The 15,840-nt window shown below is 47.0% G+C and overlaps 2 protein-coding genes across 3 annotated transcripts in view; one reads left to right on the forward strand and one right to left on the reverse strand.

Moving 5' to 3' along the window:
* LOC112676069 (uncharacterized) overlaps nucleotides 1–15,840 on the reverse strand; it is a 446,166-nt gene that overhangs the window by 326,219 nt on the left and 104,107 nt on the right. The gene's annotated exons all lie outside the window — the stretch shown is intronic.
* LOC112666841 (ral guanine nucleotide dissociation stimulator-like) overlaps nucleotides 1–15,840 on the forward strand; it is a 471,056-nt gene that overhangs the window by 322,709 nt on the left and 132,507 nt on the right. The window lies entirely within an intron of this gene.

Genomic DNA, 15,840 nt, shown 5'->3' on the forward strand with positions numbered 1-15,840 from the left:
ATCCCACACCCCTGTCCTCCAAAGCCCCAACTGCCCTGAAAATTCTAGTGATGAGTGACCTGTCACTCTTCCTGAAATTTTCTCTCTCCGACAACAATCATGTCTAAGTCGAGTTTGACTCAGCCCGGGCTGTGGATCTCCTCCTAAATAGTTCCCTCTGTGCCCTGAAATCCTGTGTCAGTCATTATGGCTGGAGCTGCTTTGGAAAACCAACCATCCTCTACAGCCCTGGATCCAGGAATTCTAGATGAATGAAGACTGACAAGTATTTTTGGAATTAAAGGGTTTAAATTCACAAAGTGGAGTTAGATTTTGAATGACTACATCCAATGAAGTGTCTTTTATTTGATTTGTTCTGAACTGACAGGAATCTTAAGTGAAATGGCAATAGGGCAGGACACATGAATGATGAAGGAAAAAGCCACAGAAAAATCCACATATGCAAGTCAATCTGTGCAAATTTCGGTATCCAAACCTCTGCTGGATTAACATCTGCATTCAGACACACACACACACACACACACACACACACGCTCACATTATGAAATCCCCCATAATCATCCATTCAGCTCCCTGTACGCTGTGGCCAGCACCTCCTGGATGACCTTCTCCCACCTGTGCTACCCACACCTGAGCAAGTCCACCCACCTGTTCCCATTCCATAGGGGAGGTCACAACAGGAGCCTTGCACCGTGAGCTCAGACCAGCAGAGGGCGACGCTGGCCAGCCCAAGTTGTTCCTAGGCTTCCAAAGGACCCCACTTTGTGCAGCTGCTCAGGCTGGCAGGTGTGCAGCTCCACACTTTGGGCTGCAGCGTGTGCATTTGCTAGAGCTGCAGAGGCACGATGAGTATTGACAGAAGGTCTGGGGACGTGGTTCCCACCTTGCAACTCTAATGTTGCCACAGCTGGACACTGCCTGCTGAGGAAAGGTGAAAAATCCTTCCTGTGCTGTGCTTCCAACGCTCCGCAGTCCTTGCTCATCCCCTGTGCAGCCTCTGCACCTGGGGAAACCATGGCTTTCATTGGAAGCCTGGGGGCCCTACTGGGAGGTCAATATTGGTTTGGAAAAGAGTAGATCAGGTTGAGACCCTGTAAGTGCCAGGAAGTTTCTGATAATATTGCCCTGCGAGTAATGGGTCCTCCTGCTTCACCCCTGGCCAGGACCTTCCAAGCAGGGAAGGAGGGCTGAGGAGTAGCTCTCAAGAGCAATGTTACTCCCTATCTATTTCTCCATCGAGGGTGTGTCCATCTATCGCTGAAGAGCCTCCCTGTCATCCATCTCTCCTCCATCATCTCTCCATCCTACACCTAGAAATTTCTCATTCCTCACAATGCACATATTGACTTTCACATAATAGGAGATGAGATGACTTTCCTGCCGCTCTGCACCTGATTTCACAGAAACTACTAAGGCAGGACTGTCTTGGCCCAGTACATGGTAGTTTTTAAACATAACTGTCTTGTGTTTTCAAATGACTTAGCCTGTGAATAAATCCAGCAAAAATGACATTGGCACAGGCATGTTGACTCCTCTCTCTCCTAGAAAGTCCTGCCTGCAAGGCTGCTGCTTCCTGGTGAATAGCTCCATGTCCAAGAGAAGAGAAAAAGGAAACAAAGGAGCCCCCGTTTGGACAAACACCACAATGTCCTCCATTAACCTGGTCATGAACATGTCTGCATGTGGCCTGGCCCAGAGCCTGATCCTTTGTCCTCCTGAGCGCTTGCCCCATGGCCCATAGCCTTCCCCATCGCTGTGACACAGTCAGCACACACGAGCTGCACTGGAGCTTCAGTTCTGTGAAAGCAAGCATTCCAGAAGACATAGGACAACCACCCCCTTCTGGACTCTTCTAAATAGCACATGAGATAGTGAACATGCGTGTCAACATAGATATCATTTAATTTGGAAAAATGTGTGTGGAGTCAGTCTTCTTGGATGTGTAACTCATGAATTGAAGGGTGAGGAAAAGATCGGTTTTCTGAAATAGCTGCAGTTTTGAACACCTGACCCAGGGTCACAGGGCACAGAGGGTCCCATTCGGGAGCAAATCCATAACCCCAGACTCAGAATCACAACAGGAGTCCAGACGAAACCTTCTGCAGGGTTTACCTTGGATTCAGGAGCCTAGGATCCTGGGAAGCTGTTGCCCATCCCTGCCCGGGGGGACTGTCATCTTCTGGACCTCCAGAATGAGGGTACCAGTGCCCACATGTGTGCACACAGGACCTCTTGGACCTGGACGCATGTACACATGAAGGAAGAATGTGTGGGTGGAGGTATGTCCTGCAGGTGACACCCGCCTCCAAGGTCATAGATATGAGGCCACAGTGGCCTGGGGACGTCTGGGGGAAGCACCCGCTAGGATACTCCCTGTCCCACAGGCCAGACGCTGACCATCCCCGACGGGTACAACGGCTTCTCTGGGGTCAAAGTGGGGAAGACTGGACAGTCGTGTCTGAACCCAGGCGTGTGTCCAGGCTGGGGTCCTGGTTGCACACAGTCCTTCCCTGGGGCCTGTGGACAGGGCTGCGGTCGTGTCCCTGTGTGCACAGGCCATTGCCTGCAGGGAGGGGGGAAGCGTTGGCAGCACGAGCACTGCCCCTGCAGCTTCCTCCAGGAGTGGGTCAGGGCGGGGGTCCCAGGAAGTGAGTTCACTTCCGTGTCACAGAGCCCAACAGAACTTGGAACCCCCCAAACCAGGCACCTGCATCCAGTGCAGCCCCAGCTCAGGCTCACTTGGCTGGAGACATCTGCTACTGGAGGATGCTCTCTTGCTGCCGGCCCACCTCTGGGGGCTCTGGCTCCCAGGAACCCCAGGGGTGCGGCTTGTTCCAATGCTGTAGGCATTGGCTCCAGCATAGATACCAAGGCGTCAGGGCGATGATCAGGAGGCGCCGTCAGGTAACACAGCGCAGGCCAGGCCAGGCCCCCGGTGCCACCATCCTGGGAGCCTCATCCCCTCCTCCTCAGTTTCAGGGAACCAGGGATGTGTGGGCAGGTCCCATGCAGGCTGGGGGACACTGCAGGGCGGCACATTCCCCGGGGATCCCTTCAGGGTCACCCTGATGTCAAGGTGGGCAGGGGGGAAACAGGGTTCCTGAGGTCCTCTACCCGCCCCGGAATCACCCCGAGGCCCTGCATCCGCATCCCTTTGCTGTCCCCGGGGGTGGTGGGTGCCGCCTGCACTGTGGGGTGTCTGGGTGGAGGCAGCTGGGGGTGCGGCCCAGCCGAGGGGGCCAGACCAGGCGCTGAGGCCTCCTGCCTGGCTGCCGGGCACTGTCTCCACAGAGCTCTACCCGGGATGTGGGGCGCGAGCGGGAGGAAGGGGTCGTCTGCCCCAACGCCTCCAGGAGCAGGGAGGTGCCCTGCGCAGCTACCAGAGGCCAGCGCGGGCTCAGGGTGAGTGCAGGGGCTGGGCCCCCCGACACCCGGGCCCCGATGGGGCAGGAAGGACCCCGGGTCCCAGAAGCCAGCCTGCTACCCCCTGGGCCCCCCGACACTCCTGCTCCCACATGAGTCTGGATCCCCCCCTCCCCACACCTGCCCCCATGGCCCTGCCCCTGCCTGGGCCAGATGCAGAGTCCCTGCACATAGATGTGTGGGAACATCAGAATAGAGCCCTCAGGGGAGGCCTGGTCGCTCAGGGGTTAGCGCCTGCCTTCCCCCAGGCCTGATCTCCGAGGCCCGGGATCGAGCCCCGCCTGGGCTCCCTGCACGGGCTGCTTCTCCCTCTGTCTGTGTGGCTGCCTCTCTCGGTCTCTCTGTCTGTGTCTCTTGAGGTCCTTGTACTGATCCAAATATTTTGAACATTTATCCTCTGAGATTGTTTCTTTATTGCATAGTTGGTCCTGTTTGTGTAAGAGACAGGCAGGGAGCTTGAGCGGGAGAGGGAGCCCCAGCTCCTCAAGCCCACGGGGCCCCAGCGCAGGGCCTGCCGGGGCGGGATCCCAGGCCTCCTGGCGGCTCCCTGCAGGCTGCACGTCCCCTCTGTCCCACCTCAGGGTACAGGGGCCTTGGCCAGGAAGGGGCATCGGATCGCCCCGAAGAAGCTCAGCCGGACGGAGCTGCTGGAGCACAAAGTCCGACAACTGCTGCTCGCCTTGCAGCACAGGGACGTCATCTACGTCTTTAGCTTTTTGGAGGATTATCGTACATTCGCCACCACGCACGAGGTGCTGGACCTGCTGTTCACCGAGTGAGCACCTGCCCCTCCGCAGCCCAGGGCTGGGCCACCTGCTGCTGGGGAGGCTGGGGATGGTGTGAGCTTCCCGGCCTCGGGCTGCTCCCCCGCCTGGAGCAGGGTCCCCCAGGGCCTAGCGGGGTCCTGGAGGGCAGCCCCGGGGCTTGGCCTGTGGCGGGTCGGCCAGAGGGGCTGTGCCTGTGCTCAGCAGCCGTCCTCCTCCCCCGACCAGGCCTGTGCCTCCTCCTCCCCACCCCCCCCCATCACCAGGGTCCTGAGCGGCCTGTTTCCCCATTGAAAGGGAGGTTTGAGAGTCCATTGGGGGTCTGTGTCCTGGGGCAGCCAGACTGGGGGACCCCGGGACCCCCCAAGCCCACTAGGATATGGGCCAAGTGCCTGGCCAGAGCCCTTTCATGCTCAAGCCTTCAGGAGGCCCCAGCAGGTGCGGGCACTTCTCTGGGAGCTGCGCGTGGCCCCACGCACAGAGCTGACGGCCCCCGGGGCTCTGGCCTAGTCGGGGTCAGAGGGTTACAGCCCCCATGATGAGAGGTCGTGTCCACAGGACAATTCATGGGATGCCCCCGCTCTCCTCTAGGAATGGGTGCATCGTAGATGCATGGGGTAATAATGACGTGGTCCTGCAGCGCTGGAAACTGTGAGTGACTCCGGCTCCTGCAGGAGGGCCTTCCCTCTCCAGGAGGGCAGCGAGGGGGCTGTGGGGCGGGGTGGGCTGCACCCTCACCCCACACATCGGCAATTCCCGTGACAGGGTAAAGGTCTAAGGCCCCTTCGGGAAAAGAGCGAAGGAGAGCGGTGGATGGGGTGCGGGCTTGGTGGGAGGCACTGGGACCCCTTAGGGAGACCTTCTCCATCCCCCCAACCCTCTCTCTGCCCCACACCTGGGACCCAGAGCAGAGGGGGTGGGGAGCATCGCACTCCCCAATCTGGTGGCACCTGCACCCGGGGGCACAGCAGGTGCTCAGGACGGCCGGTGAGGGCTCCCGGACCAGGCGGCCCTCGCCCTGTGGGAGATGGGATATTAGAGTCAGTGGAAGGACACCCCCAGGGGCCCCTCTGGAGGGAGGCAGCCCAGAGCCACAGGAGGGAAGGTGGCGGTCCTGGGCGGCTCCTGGCAAGGCCTGGCAGGACACAGAGCCCGAGCCCTCCTGCCTTGGAGCTTCCCAGAGCGACAGTGTGTGCAGTGAGGGCAATGACAGGCCAGACGCCCCGCCCCCCCCAGTCCCCGGACACCTGCCAGTGGACTCAAGGGGCAGGTGGACAGGGACCAGGCTGAGGAGGGAGCCCCGCTTCCCCAGGAGAGACGCTGATGGTCACCCCGCTGGGCCTGGGCTCCCCACACAGAGGCTGTGTGCCAGCCCCTCCTCGGGGAGCAGGCCTGTGGCAGGCAGGACCGCCAGGTGGCAGGGGCACGAGGAGCAGGACTGGCCTTTGACACCCCGCGCGGGAGGCCGGGGCCCCGTGTCCTGCAGGGCTTCCCCGGGACACCTGCATGTGACAGAGCCCTGTCTTCTGACGCCTGTGCCCGCCTGTCCCTCCCCAGGGCCATCTCCTGCATGCTGGAAATATGGCTGGATTATTATGGGGAAGACTTTTGTCAGTTCCCAGAATTTCCGTCCCTTATGAAACTTCTGCAATTGCTAAGACAGCACATGCCAGGCACAGATGTGCATCTCCGGGCCCTGCGTTACCTGAGGCAATTCAGACACCTCCAGGCCCATCCTTCTCTGTTGGTAACCAATGTATGTCCTTCTGGTCAACCTCTGCATGCAGAGGTGAAGAGACCCTCTTTGTGTGCTTCCTTTAAGTATAATGAGTTCTTCTGAAGAATGTGATGAGTTGAAATTGTATTTTCAAATCATGAAGCCAGAGCCTGTGCCAGACCTTCTACTACCTCTCATAGATTTGCTCTAATTCTAAATGTAAAATTAGGAGAAGTGGAAAAGGATAAGATAAGCCATTGCCTTTTTACCTCTGAGAATTGGATGCCATTTCTATGTAATTTTCTTCTGAGACAGCCATTGAGTTGGTTAGAAAAAGGCTTTTACTGATGAGATATTGTTAAGCATTCTTGTATCAATATTCTCAATTTAGCAACCAGAAAATTTTTCCTCAGGAAAGGAGTACTATGTGATGAAAACCCAGTATTCAGCATATTTTCCCCCATTTTTTGGAAGTGACATTTCACACACAGGTGCCAAAAGTGAATTGGGGTGGGGAGAGTGAGAAACTTTCAAATTTATAGTTATTACAGAAATCGTGGAAATTATGATCTGACTGGAAAGCAATCTTGTATCACCTCCCAAAGAATCATGGTCTTTTTTTCAATAAAAAGCAGACAAAAAATTGTTGTTTCCTGCCTTGTTAATGTTCTCCATTCTCACTGGTGTGAGGTGGGATCTCATGGTGGTTTTGATTTGTATTTCCCTGATGGCCAGTGATGTGGAGCATTTTCTCATGTGCTTGGTGGGCAGGTCTATGTCTTCCTCTGTGAGATTTCTGTTCATGTCTTTTGCTCATTTCTTGATTGGATGTGTTGTTTCTTTTCTTTTGAGTTTAATAAGTTCTTTATAGATCTTGGATACTAGCCCTTTATCTGGTGTATCATTTGCAAATATCTTCTCCCGTTCTGCAGGTTGTCTTTCAGTTTTGCTGTGCAGAAGCTTCTTATCTTGATGAAGTCCCAACAGTTCATTTTTGCTTCTCTTTCCCTTGCCTTCATGGATGTATCTTGCAAGAAGTTACTGTGGCCAAGTTCAAAAAGGGTGTTGCCTGTGTTCTCCTCTAGGATTTTGATGGAATCTTGTCTCTCATTTAGATCTTTCATCCATTTTGAGTTTATCTTTGTGTATGATGTAAGAGAATGATCCAGTTTCATTCTTCTGCCTATGGAAGTCCAGTGTTCCCAGCACCATTTATTGAAGAGACTGTCTTTTTTCCAGTGGGTAGTCTTTCCTGCTTTGTTGAATGTTAGTTGACCATAAAGTTGAGGGTCCACTTCTGGATTTTCTCTTTTGTTCCATTGATCTATGTGTCTGTTTTTGTGCCAGGACCACAGTGTCTTGATGACCACAGCTTTGTAGTACAACCTGAAATCTGGCATTGTGATGCCCCCAGCTATGGTTTTCTTTTTCAATAAATCCCTGGGTATTCGAAGTCTTTTCTGATTCCACACAAATCTTAAGATGATTTGTAGCAACTCTCTGAAGAAAGTCCATGGTATTTTGATAGGGATTGCATTGAACGTGTAAATTGCCCTGGGTAGCATTGGCATTTTCACAATATTAATTCTTCCAATCCATGAGCATGGAATATTTTTCCATCTCTTTGTATCTTCCTCCATTTCTTTCAGAAGCGTTCTGTAGTTTTTAGGGTATAGATCCTTTACCTCTTTGGTTAGGTTGATTCCTAGGTATCTTATGCTTTTGGGTGCAATTGTAAATGGGATTGACTCCTCAATTTCTCTTTCTTCAGTCTCGTTGTTAGTGTACAGAAATGCCACTGACTTCTGGGCATTGATTTTGTATCCTGCCACACTGCCAAATTGCTGTATGAGTTCTAGCAATCTTGGGTGGACTCTTTTGGGTTTTCTATGTAAAGTATCATGTCATCTGTGAAGAGGGAGAGTTTGAATTTTTCTTTGCCAATTGGAACGCCTTTTATTCCTTTTTGTTGCCTGATGGCTGAGGCTAGGACTTCTAGTGCTATGTTGAATAGCAGTGGTGAGAGTGGACATCCCTGTCCTCTTCCTGATCTTAGGGGAAAGGCTCCCAGTGCTTCCCCATTGGGAAAGCTGCTGTGGGCTTCTCGTAGATGGCTTTTAAGATGCTGAAGAATATTCCCTCTCTCCCTACACTCTGAAGAGTTTTGATCAGGAACGGATGCTGTATTTTGTCAAATGCTTTCTCTGCCTCTATTGAGAGGGTCAGATGGTTCTTCTTTTTTTCTCTTGCTGATATGGTTAGTCACATTGATTGTTTACGTGTGTTGAACCAGCATTGCATCCCGGGTATAAATCCCACTTGGTCATTTTGAATCATCTTCTTAATATATTGTTGGCTTCTATTGGCTAGTATCCTGTTGAGAATTTTTGCATCCATGTTCATTAGGGATATTGGTCTCTAATTCTCCTTCTGGGTGGGGTCTTTGTTGGGTTTTGGAATTAAGGTGATGCTGGCCTCATAGAAGAAGTTTGGAAGTACTCCATCTCTTTCCATCTTTTAAACAGCTGTAGTAGAATAGGTACGGTTTCTTCATTAAGCGTTTCATAGAATTCTCCAGGGAAGCCATCTGGCCCTGGACTTTTGTGTCTTTGGAGGGTTTTGATGACTGCTTCAATTTCCTCCCTGGTTATCGGCCTGTTCAGGTTTTCTATTTCTTCCTGTTCCAGTTTTGGTAGTTCGTGGTTTTCCAGAAATCTGTCCATTTCTTCTAGATTGCCTAATTTAATGGCGTATGGCTGCCCATAATAAGTTTTTAAAATCGTTTGTATTTCCTTGGTGTTGGTAGTGATCTCCCCTTTGTCATTCATGATTTTATTAATTTGAGTCTTTTCTCTCTTCTTTTTAATAAGGCTGGCTAATGTTTCATCTTATTAATTCTTTCAAAGAACCAACTCCCGGTTTTGTTGATCAGTCGCATAGTTCTGGTCTCTATTTCATTGAGTTCTGCTCACATCGTTTTTAACCCTCTTCTTCTGCTGGGTGTAGGATCTATTTGCTGTCTTTTCTCCAGCTCTCTGACAATTGGCTTTCTGACATTGAATTGTAATCCAGATTTTGTAACTCTGTGGGAGAGAGGACTGTTTCTGATTCTTTCTTTTGAGGTGAGGTTTTACTTGTAGTCATTTTGCTCAGTGCAGAGTGGCCAAAAACAAGTTGTATTGGGAAAAGGAGAAAAAGAGAGGAGAGAAAGAAGGAAAGAAAAGAGGAAAAGAAAAGAGAAAAAAGGAAGAAAAAAGAAAAAAAGAGAAAGAAAAAGGAATAAAGGGGAAAAAAGGTGGGGGAAGCAAACAGAAATCAAAAAGCAAAACAAAACAAAACAAAGAAAAGCAAAAAAAAAAACAAAAAAAAAAACAAATAAACAAAACAAAACCACGGGGGAGTATCTTCTGATTCTGTGTACTTTAAGTCCCTTGACTTTCCCTGGAACTTGTCTGTCTAGCTGGTGTTCTGGGGAGGGGACTGTTGTGCTGATTCTCAGGTGTTAGCACTTGGGGGAGCTGCTCTGCCCCTGCCTGGTGCTCAGTGGGGGTTGTTTACCCCGTGAGGCTCCAGGAGCAACAGCCCCAGTGGCAGCGGCAGGTCTGGAGCCCTGGAGTCAGCTCCTGCAATAACTACAAAGCTCTCGGTCTGCAGGGCCTGGACGCTCCGGGGCGGGACAGGCTCGGGGCAGGAGCGTCCTCGCTGTCCTGGGCCTTCCCGGCCTCTGCCTGTCCCGGGGGGAGGCCGGATCCTGGGGTGTGTCCCGGCACCCTGTGCTGCGGGGCCTGCAGTGTTGGATTCGGGCTCCCACCTCGCAGCCCCCTCCGGGGAGCCTCTTCCTCCGCCCGAGCCGCCCCAAGCTGCTCCCGCCCCACAGCCCCCTCCACGGAGCCCCGCCCGAGCCGCCCCCCCCAAGCTGCTCCGGCCCTGCAGCCCGCTCCGCCGAGCCTCCTCCTTTGCCCGAGCCCCTCCGAGCTGCTTTGGGCCCCGCCGTGCGCGCTGCAGCCTTAGGGAGCTCGGCGCACTCTCCCGGGCGCAGGTGTCTGTTACTGTCCCAGGGAACCCGAGGGCATCCCCGCCCTCCCGGGTCCTGCTCCACCTCCCTGCGAGCCCCTTTCCGCCCGGGAAGGTTGGTGCAGCTCCTGCTCCTCCGGGACGGGGCTCTCCTGCCCCGGGGACACTCGCCCCGGCCTCAGCCCGGCTCCACGCGGGCCCCTCCCTCTTGGAGGCCTTTGTTTCTTATTTCTTTTCCCCGTCTTCCTACCTTGATAGAAGCACGAACTCTTCTCACTGTATCATTCCAGCTGGTCTCTCTTTAAATCTCAGGCCGAATTTGTAGATTTTCAGGATGATTTGAAGGTTATCTAGGTAATTTGGTGGGGACAGGTGATTTGGGGATCCTACTCTTCCGACATCTTGCCCCTCTTCTCGCACTTAACAATTTTAAAAATATACTTAGATTCTTGACTGTAGAAAATCATAATACTGATTAATATATGAGAGCCCACTCTCTAAATATGTCTCAATTACATGCTGATGAACATTTACTTATTTCCTGGTTATCACAATTACAATGTTGATACACACTTCTACAGGTTAAATACCAAGAAATATAATCTATGAGCCATACGTCATATGTATATTCACTTTATTGAAAATTTATATTTTTGTTATTCAAATTTATATTTTATAAATGCTTTTGAAACACATTGCCACCAGCAGGATATTAGAGTTCTCTTTTCTTGGTATTCTCACCATCATTGATAGTACCTGACATACTAGTTTTTGTCTATTTTTTTGTCAAAAAAGTTTGCCTATTTTGGGGATATGTAGTCTTCACAGCTTCTTGTATTCCCATGATTAGTAAGGTGAGAACTAATATTTACATATTTTTTACCACTTTGATTCCTTCTGTTTAAATTATTTTTTAAATTTTATTGACATGATGGAGAGTTTTGTTTTCTAGATACATACAAGGCATTTTCCTCTCTTTAATAATATTTTTTTTAACAATTGGAAAACCAGAATTTTCAAGACAGGTATACTGTAAAAGGAAAGTGATAACCTCAAGCTAATATATTCAAGGCATATTATAATGGACATGGCACCAGGACCTATGAATTTCTGATCTGAATGTCAAAGTAGGCAATATCATCTGGTGACATGGGCTTGAAATCTGGGGGTTTTAGTTGGAGAGAGAGACTATGGTACATAAGTTGTAATGAAGAGTAAAGAATACACCTATTCATCACCATTGCCAGTGATTTGCAGAGAATTTTAAAGGAAGCGTCACAGCCTAACAGTCATAGAAAAGATTCAGGTTTCATGTGGGAAGAGATATGGAAGGAGTCATCATAATAAATTGATGAGATGTGGGTTCCAGAAAGTGTAGAGAAAAATTTTCCATATTTGGAGAGAGAGAGAATATAGGTTTGTGCTAGTGCTATGTCAGGATGGCATCCGTAAGAGCATGAGAAGCTGTGATTTTAAAGAAAGCCTAGGATTTGGGGATTTTTTGTTGTTGTTGTTATTGATACAAATAGGCAAAAAAGGCATGGGAAGATGAGTTCTGGTCTCTTGAGATAATTTTTCTGAAAGTTTGAGTAGTGGGATAATTTGATACTGATGTAGGAAGGAGTTAGGGGCAGACAGGACTAGGCAGGGAAAGATAAGAAAGGTCCCAGAGTTAGACTCCTACCCATCCCAAGGAAACAGAGATAAGACAGTAAAAACAGAAAAAATAAACCTGGCTCCCTAGCTCCAAAATGTGAGGGAGTACCTCCCTTGAGTGGCTATTAAGTAATCACAGAAACCAGGCCACGAAGAAATATGTCATTAAGGGGTTATCAATAGTCCCTGCTCAAACCAAGATGCACAAGAATCTCAAGGCCATGGGCTACCTGACTAGGCTCACAGAAATCCCTGGTGTAGAGGAATATTATGTAGGAGATAGTCATGAGAAAGCAGAGAACACCTTGTTTGGGCTCATGATATTTATAAGAACATCTTGTCAGTTATTATGATGGTTACCAGTCCACGATGTTTGTTCTAAATATCCACCTTGATATTGACAAGAAATTCACCAAGTTCCCTGATCAGTTTCCTATAAAAGACAGACCCTAAAAGCCCTCAGGGGCAACCCTGTCAGGACCCCTCTCACTCCTGAGAGCTCTCTGTTCTCTGCTTAATAAACTACCGCTTTGCCCACTCTCTGTCATCTCTGAGATTCATTCTTCGATTCCATGAGACAAGAACCAGGCTCTCTCATATCAATAGGGAGGAGGAAAATTTTCAGGAGTAAGGAGAATGCTGTGAATCCCTCCTTTCTAGATAATAGCAATACAAGACCCAATGGACGGTTTTGTGAAGACAACACAAGAGCTTAGCCCCCCTTCTTCATTCCTATTGTGAAAAAGGAAGCTACAAAACTAGATCCTAAGTGGAACACATTTATATACAAGAATTGTTGATAAAAAAGTATTACAAAGAGATTTTCTATAAATGATTACAGTGGAGACGATATTGAGAACACCCTAGATATAATTTTGTTTACTAGATAGTTATGATCTGGGAACCAACCCAGGGTATAGCATCTCAGGTTTGGTTCATTTTGGAGGTGCAACCAGTCCAAATATCTTTCAACCAATCACCCCACATCATTGTAAATCAAGCCAGTCTGGAGGATTGTTCTCTTCTGTTGACTTTTTGCCAAATGAAATAATGCACTGCAGGAATGAATCAGGTAATGAATATTTTCTCAGGGTTAATAAAGCATGTAGTAGTATGTCCTGCTTTGTGTCACTGTTTATTTGGGGTGCAATATGAGGAAAAAATCTTACAAATACTATCAGTAATCAATTTTAAAGGTTTTCTTGTATCTAAAAAGAAAACTGATGGAGATCTTTCAACCAGCATACACACACGCACACAAACTGTAATAGACTAACAACATGATTTGGGTGGAATCTTACAAATCTGATGAAGACACCACCAGGGATATCTTTTCAGCCCTTCTTGACTTTCAGGTAAGAAATAAAATTCCACTATTATATGGATCTTCCATGTCATTAAAGCAAAGGCAAAAAGGCGGTGAATCAGGTGATTCTCTACCCAGTTAGAAAATGCAGGCAGCAGAAGCACAGTGGTTTGTGGTCTCGAAGAACAAGATGGAGCAAATATAAATCCCAGACTTCAGCTGCTTCAGTTAATTTAGAATTGCACTTTTCTGATGTTTTCTTTCTTCCTTCTCTCTTTTCTGTTTGTCTCATCTCCCTGTCTTAATCTCGTTCACAATTTACACACACACAAAGACGTATAAAGACACATGGAACTCATCACAGTTTTTGTTACCGTTCACAACACAGATGCTTTATAGATTTGGGTGCTAAACTAGGTAAAGTCACAGAAATCTATATATTCTATCTATATCTGATAGAATAGATATCTATTCATATCATAGATAGATATGAATCTATCTATTCATTAAGGATACTTAATGAATTAAGCCTGGAAAGATAACAACACAAGTATTTGGGTTTTCCAAAACATCCCAGAAAGAAATTTATTTTATTTCTCCTCTTTTTAAAATCTGTATAAAATCCATCAGTTTTCTTTTAAGTGGCACTCTGTCAGTGAGTTATGAATGCTTTATTAGAGTCCATTTTATGTCGAACCAATGGTAAATGTGGAAGATTGCTAATAGAGAAAAATTGATCAAAATATCTGAAGTCTTAGGATCTAATTTGGTTAATATTTTTAATCAAATGGGGGTATTAACTATAAGCCTTTTTGAACATAAAATTAAGACCATAAAACCAGTCTCTTATAATCTAGATTATGATAAAGTGTAAATGTGAGGGGTGTTAAATTTTACCTTTCATATAAAAATATACGAATGTCATATATTTTATGTGGTTTAAAAACCCAGAAGGAACAGCATTACCTAGAAGCTACCAAAACGTATTTCGGGGATCCCTGGGTGGCGCAGCGGTTTGGCGCCTGCCTTTGGCCCAGGGCGCAATCCTGGAGACCCGGGATCGAATCCCATATCGGGCTCCCGGTGCATGGAGCCTGCTTCTCCCTCTGCCTGCTTCTCCCTCTGCCTGTGTCTCTGCCTCTCTCTCTCTCTGTGTGTGTTTGTGTGTGACTGTCATAAAAAAAAACGTATTTCGAGGAAACAACAGAATTAATATTACCTCAGAATTTGCTAGACATCCAGCCTTGGGATCTAACCCAGCTGTACTGAATAAGATCTGCATTTTAATAAGATACCCAGGTGATTTGTTTTCACATTACCGTTTGAGAAGCACTGTCCTAGAACATGCAGAAGAACACCTGAATTGCATTAGAGAGAAATAAATGGAGTATTTCAATGATGCTTTCTAAGTATATCGTTACTTTCTTGTGTTTTTAATGAAACTGAACAGTTGCTTTTTTTCTGTCAAGATCATATCCCTGAGAAACTATGATACTACTGACCTCATAGTACAAAATAACTTACAAAAGTGTCTAAGGAAAATGTGACTCAATTTGTTCTTATAACCATTCAGCCATATGCATGTTAACCAAACTGCCTCCCCCCTTATGAATAGAAAATGACAATCAAGATAAATTGTCACTTCCTCAGAATGAACACTAATAAAAGTTTCTTAAAAGTCTGACTTGGAAGAAGACTATACTTTCTAGGTCCTCAAAGTCTTTCTTGTAGTAATAACTCACCACACTGTCTTCATTTTTTTTCTTTAAGCACACTATATTTAAATGGCTAGAAAGATTTAATTTAATCCTTAAAAACTTCGTGTACAAATTTTTAGAGAGAAATCAAAGTCCAGATAAAATGAGTAGAGTTGCTATATATTTGAAGGCTTGAAAATATTGATTGTTACAGTCAAATGTAGAGTGTATACACACACACACTTTAAGAGTAATATTCATTTCACTTATTTATTTCATTTATATTATGACCTATTAGGTAAGAGTACTGAAATCCAGTGATTTGAGGAATGTAGTTTCAATATTTCATTACCAATTATGTTAAAAAGATAATGGATATGGAGTATAAATATAAATATAGCTGTAACAGGCTCTTTTTACAATTTTAATGGTCCTTATCTAATTAACCATTTGCATTATATTTTCCTTATCTATATCACAACTCTGTAATTTATGAGAGTTTCTGTTATGCCAATAGAACAACTACCTAACAACTTTATCATGCCTCCCTAAACATTTTATGATGCCTTAATTCAATATCCCTGCTGTACCCAGTCGTTGTCAAAGATGACATGCTACTTTATACCTTTGATGAAATTTCAGACTAACAGAGCTTTGCCACAGAGAGAAAAATAAAAGATGTCATTTCTAAATTTAGGTGGCAGTATAAACCTTGGTTGAGGTTGGCAAGATCATGGCAAAGAAGGCTATTTGTCACAATAATCAGTAAAGTTCGGAGAAAAAGTTGTCTGTGCTATTAAAAACAAAAATAAAAACAAAGAAAAATATCTGGCAGTATTTGTAATGAATTTATTGATATATTTATCTGGGATCTCTCTGAAAGCTTTGCTTCACATTCCCTAAAGTGCATAGATTATCAGTTACTCTAGTGTTCTTAATTTTATACTCTCAGAAAAAATAATACTCTCAGGCTTATATCTGATAATCAGTAAGATTTCAAAAAATTTTTTTAATTTTTATTTATTTATGATAGTCACAGAGAGAGAGAGAAAGAGAGAGAGAGAGAAAGAGAGGCAGAGACATAGGCAGAGGGAGAAGCAGGCTCCATGCACCGGGAGCCCGACGTGGGATTCGATCCCGGGTCTCCAGGATCGTGCCCTGGGCCAAAGGCAGGCGCCAAACTGCTGCGCCACCCAGGGATCCCAGATTTCAAAATTTTTGTTCAAAATTTTAAACCATGATTATTTGAAGATATTTTTCATA

The sequence above is a fragment of the Canis lupus genome, chromosome 16 (genome assembly GCF_003254725.2).
Source record: "Canis lupus dingo isolate Sandy chromosome 16, ASM325472v2, whole genome shotgun sequence".
In the NCBI taxonomy this organism is placed as follows: domain Eukaryota; kingdom Metazoa; phylum Chordata; class Mammalia; order Carnivora; family Canidae; genus Canis; species Canis lupus.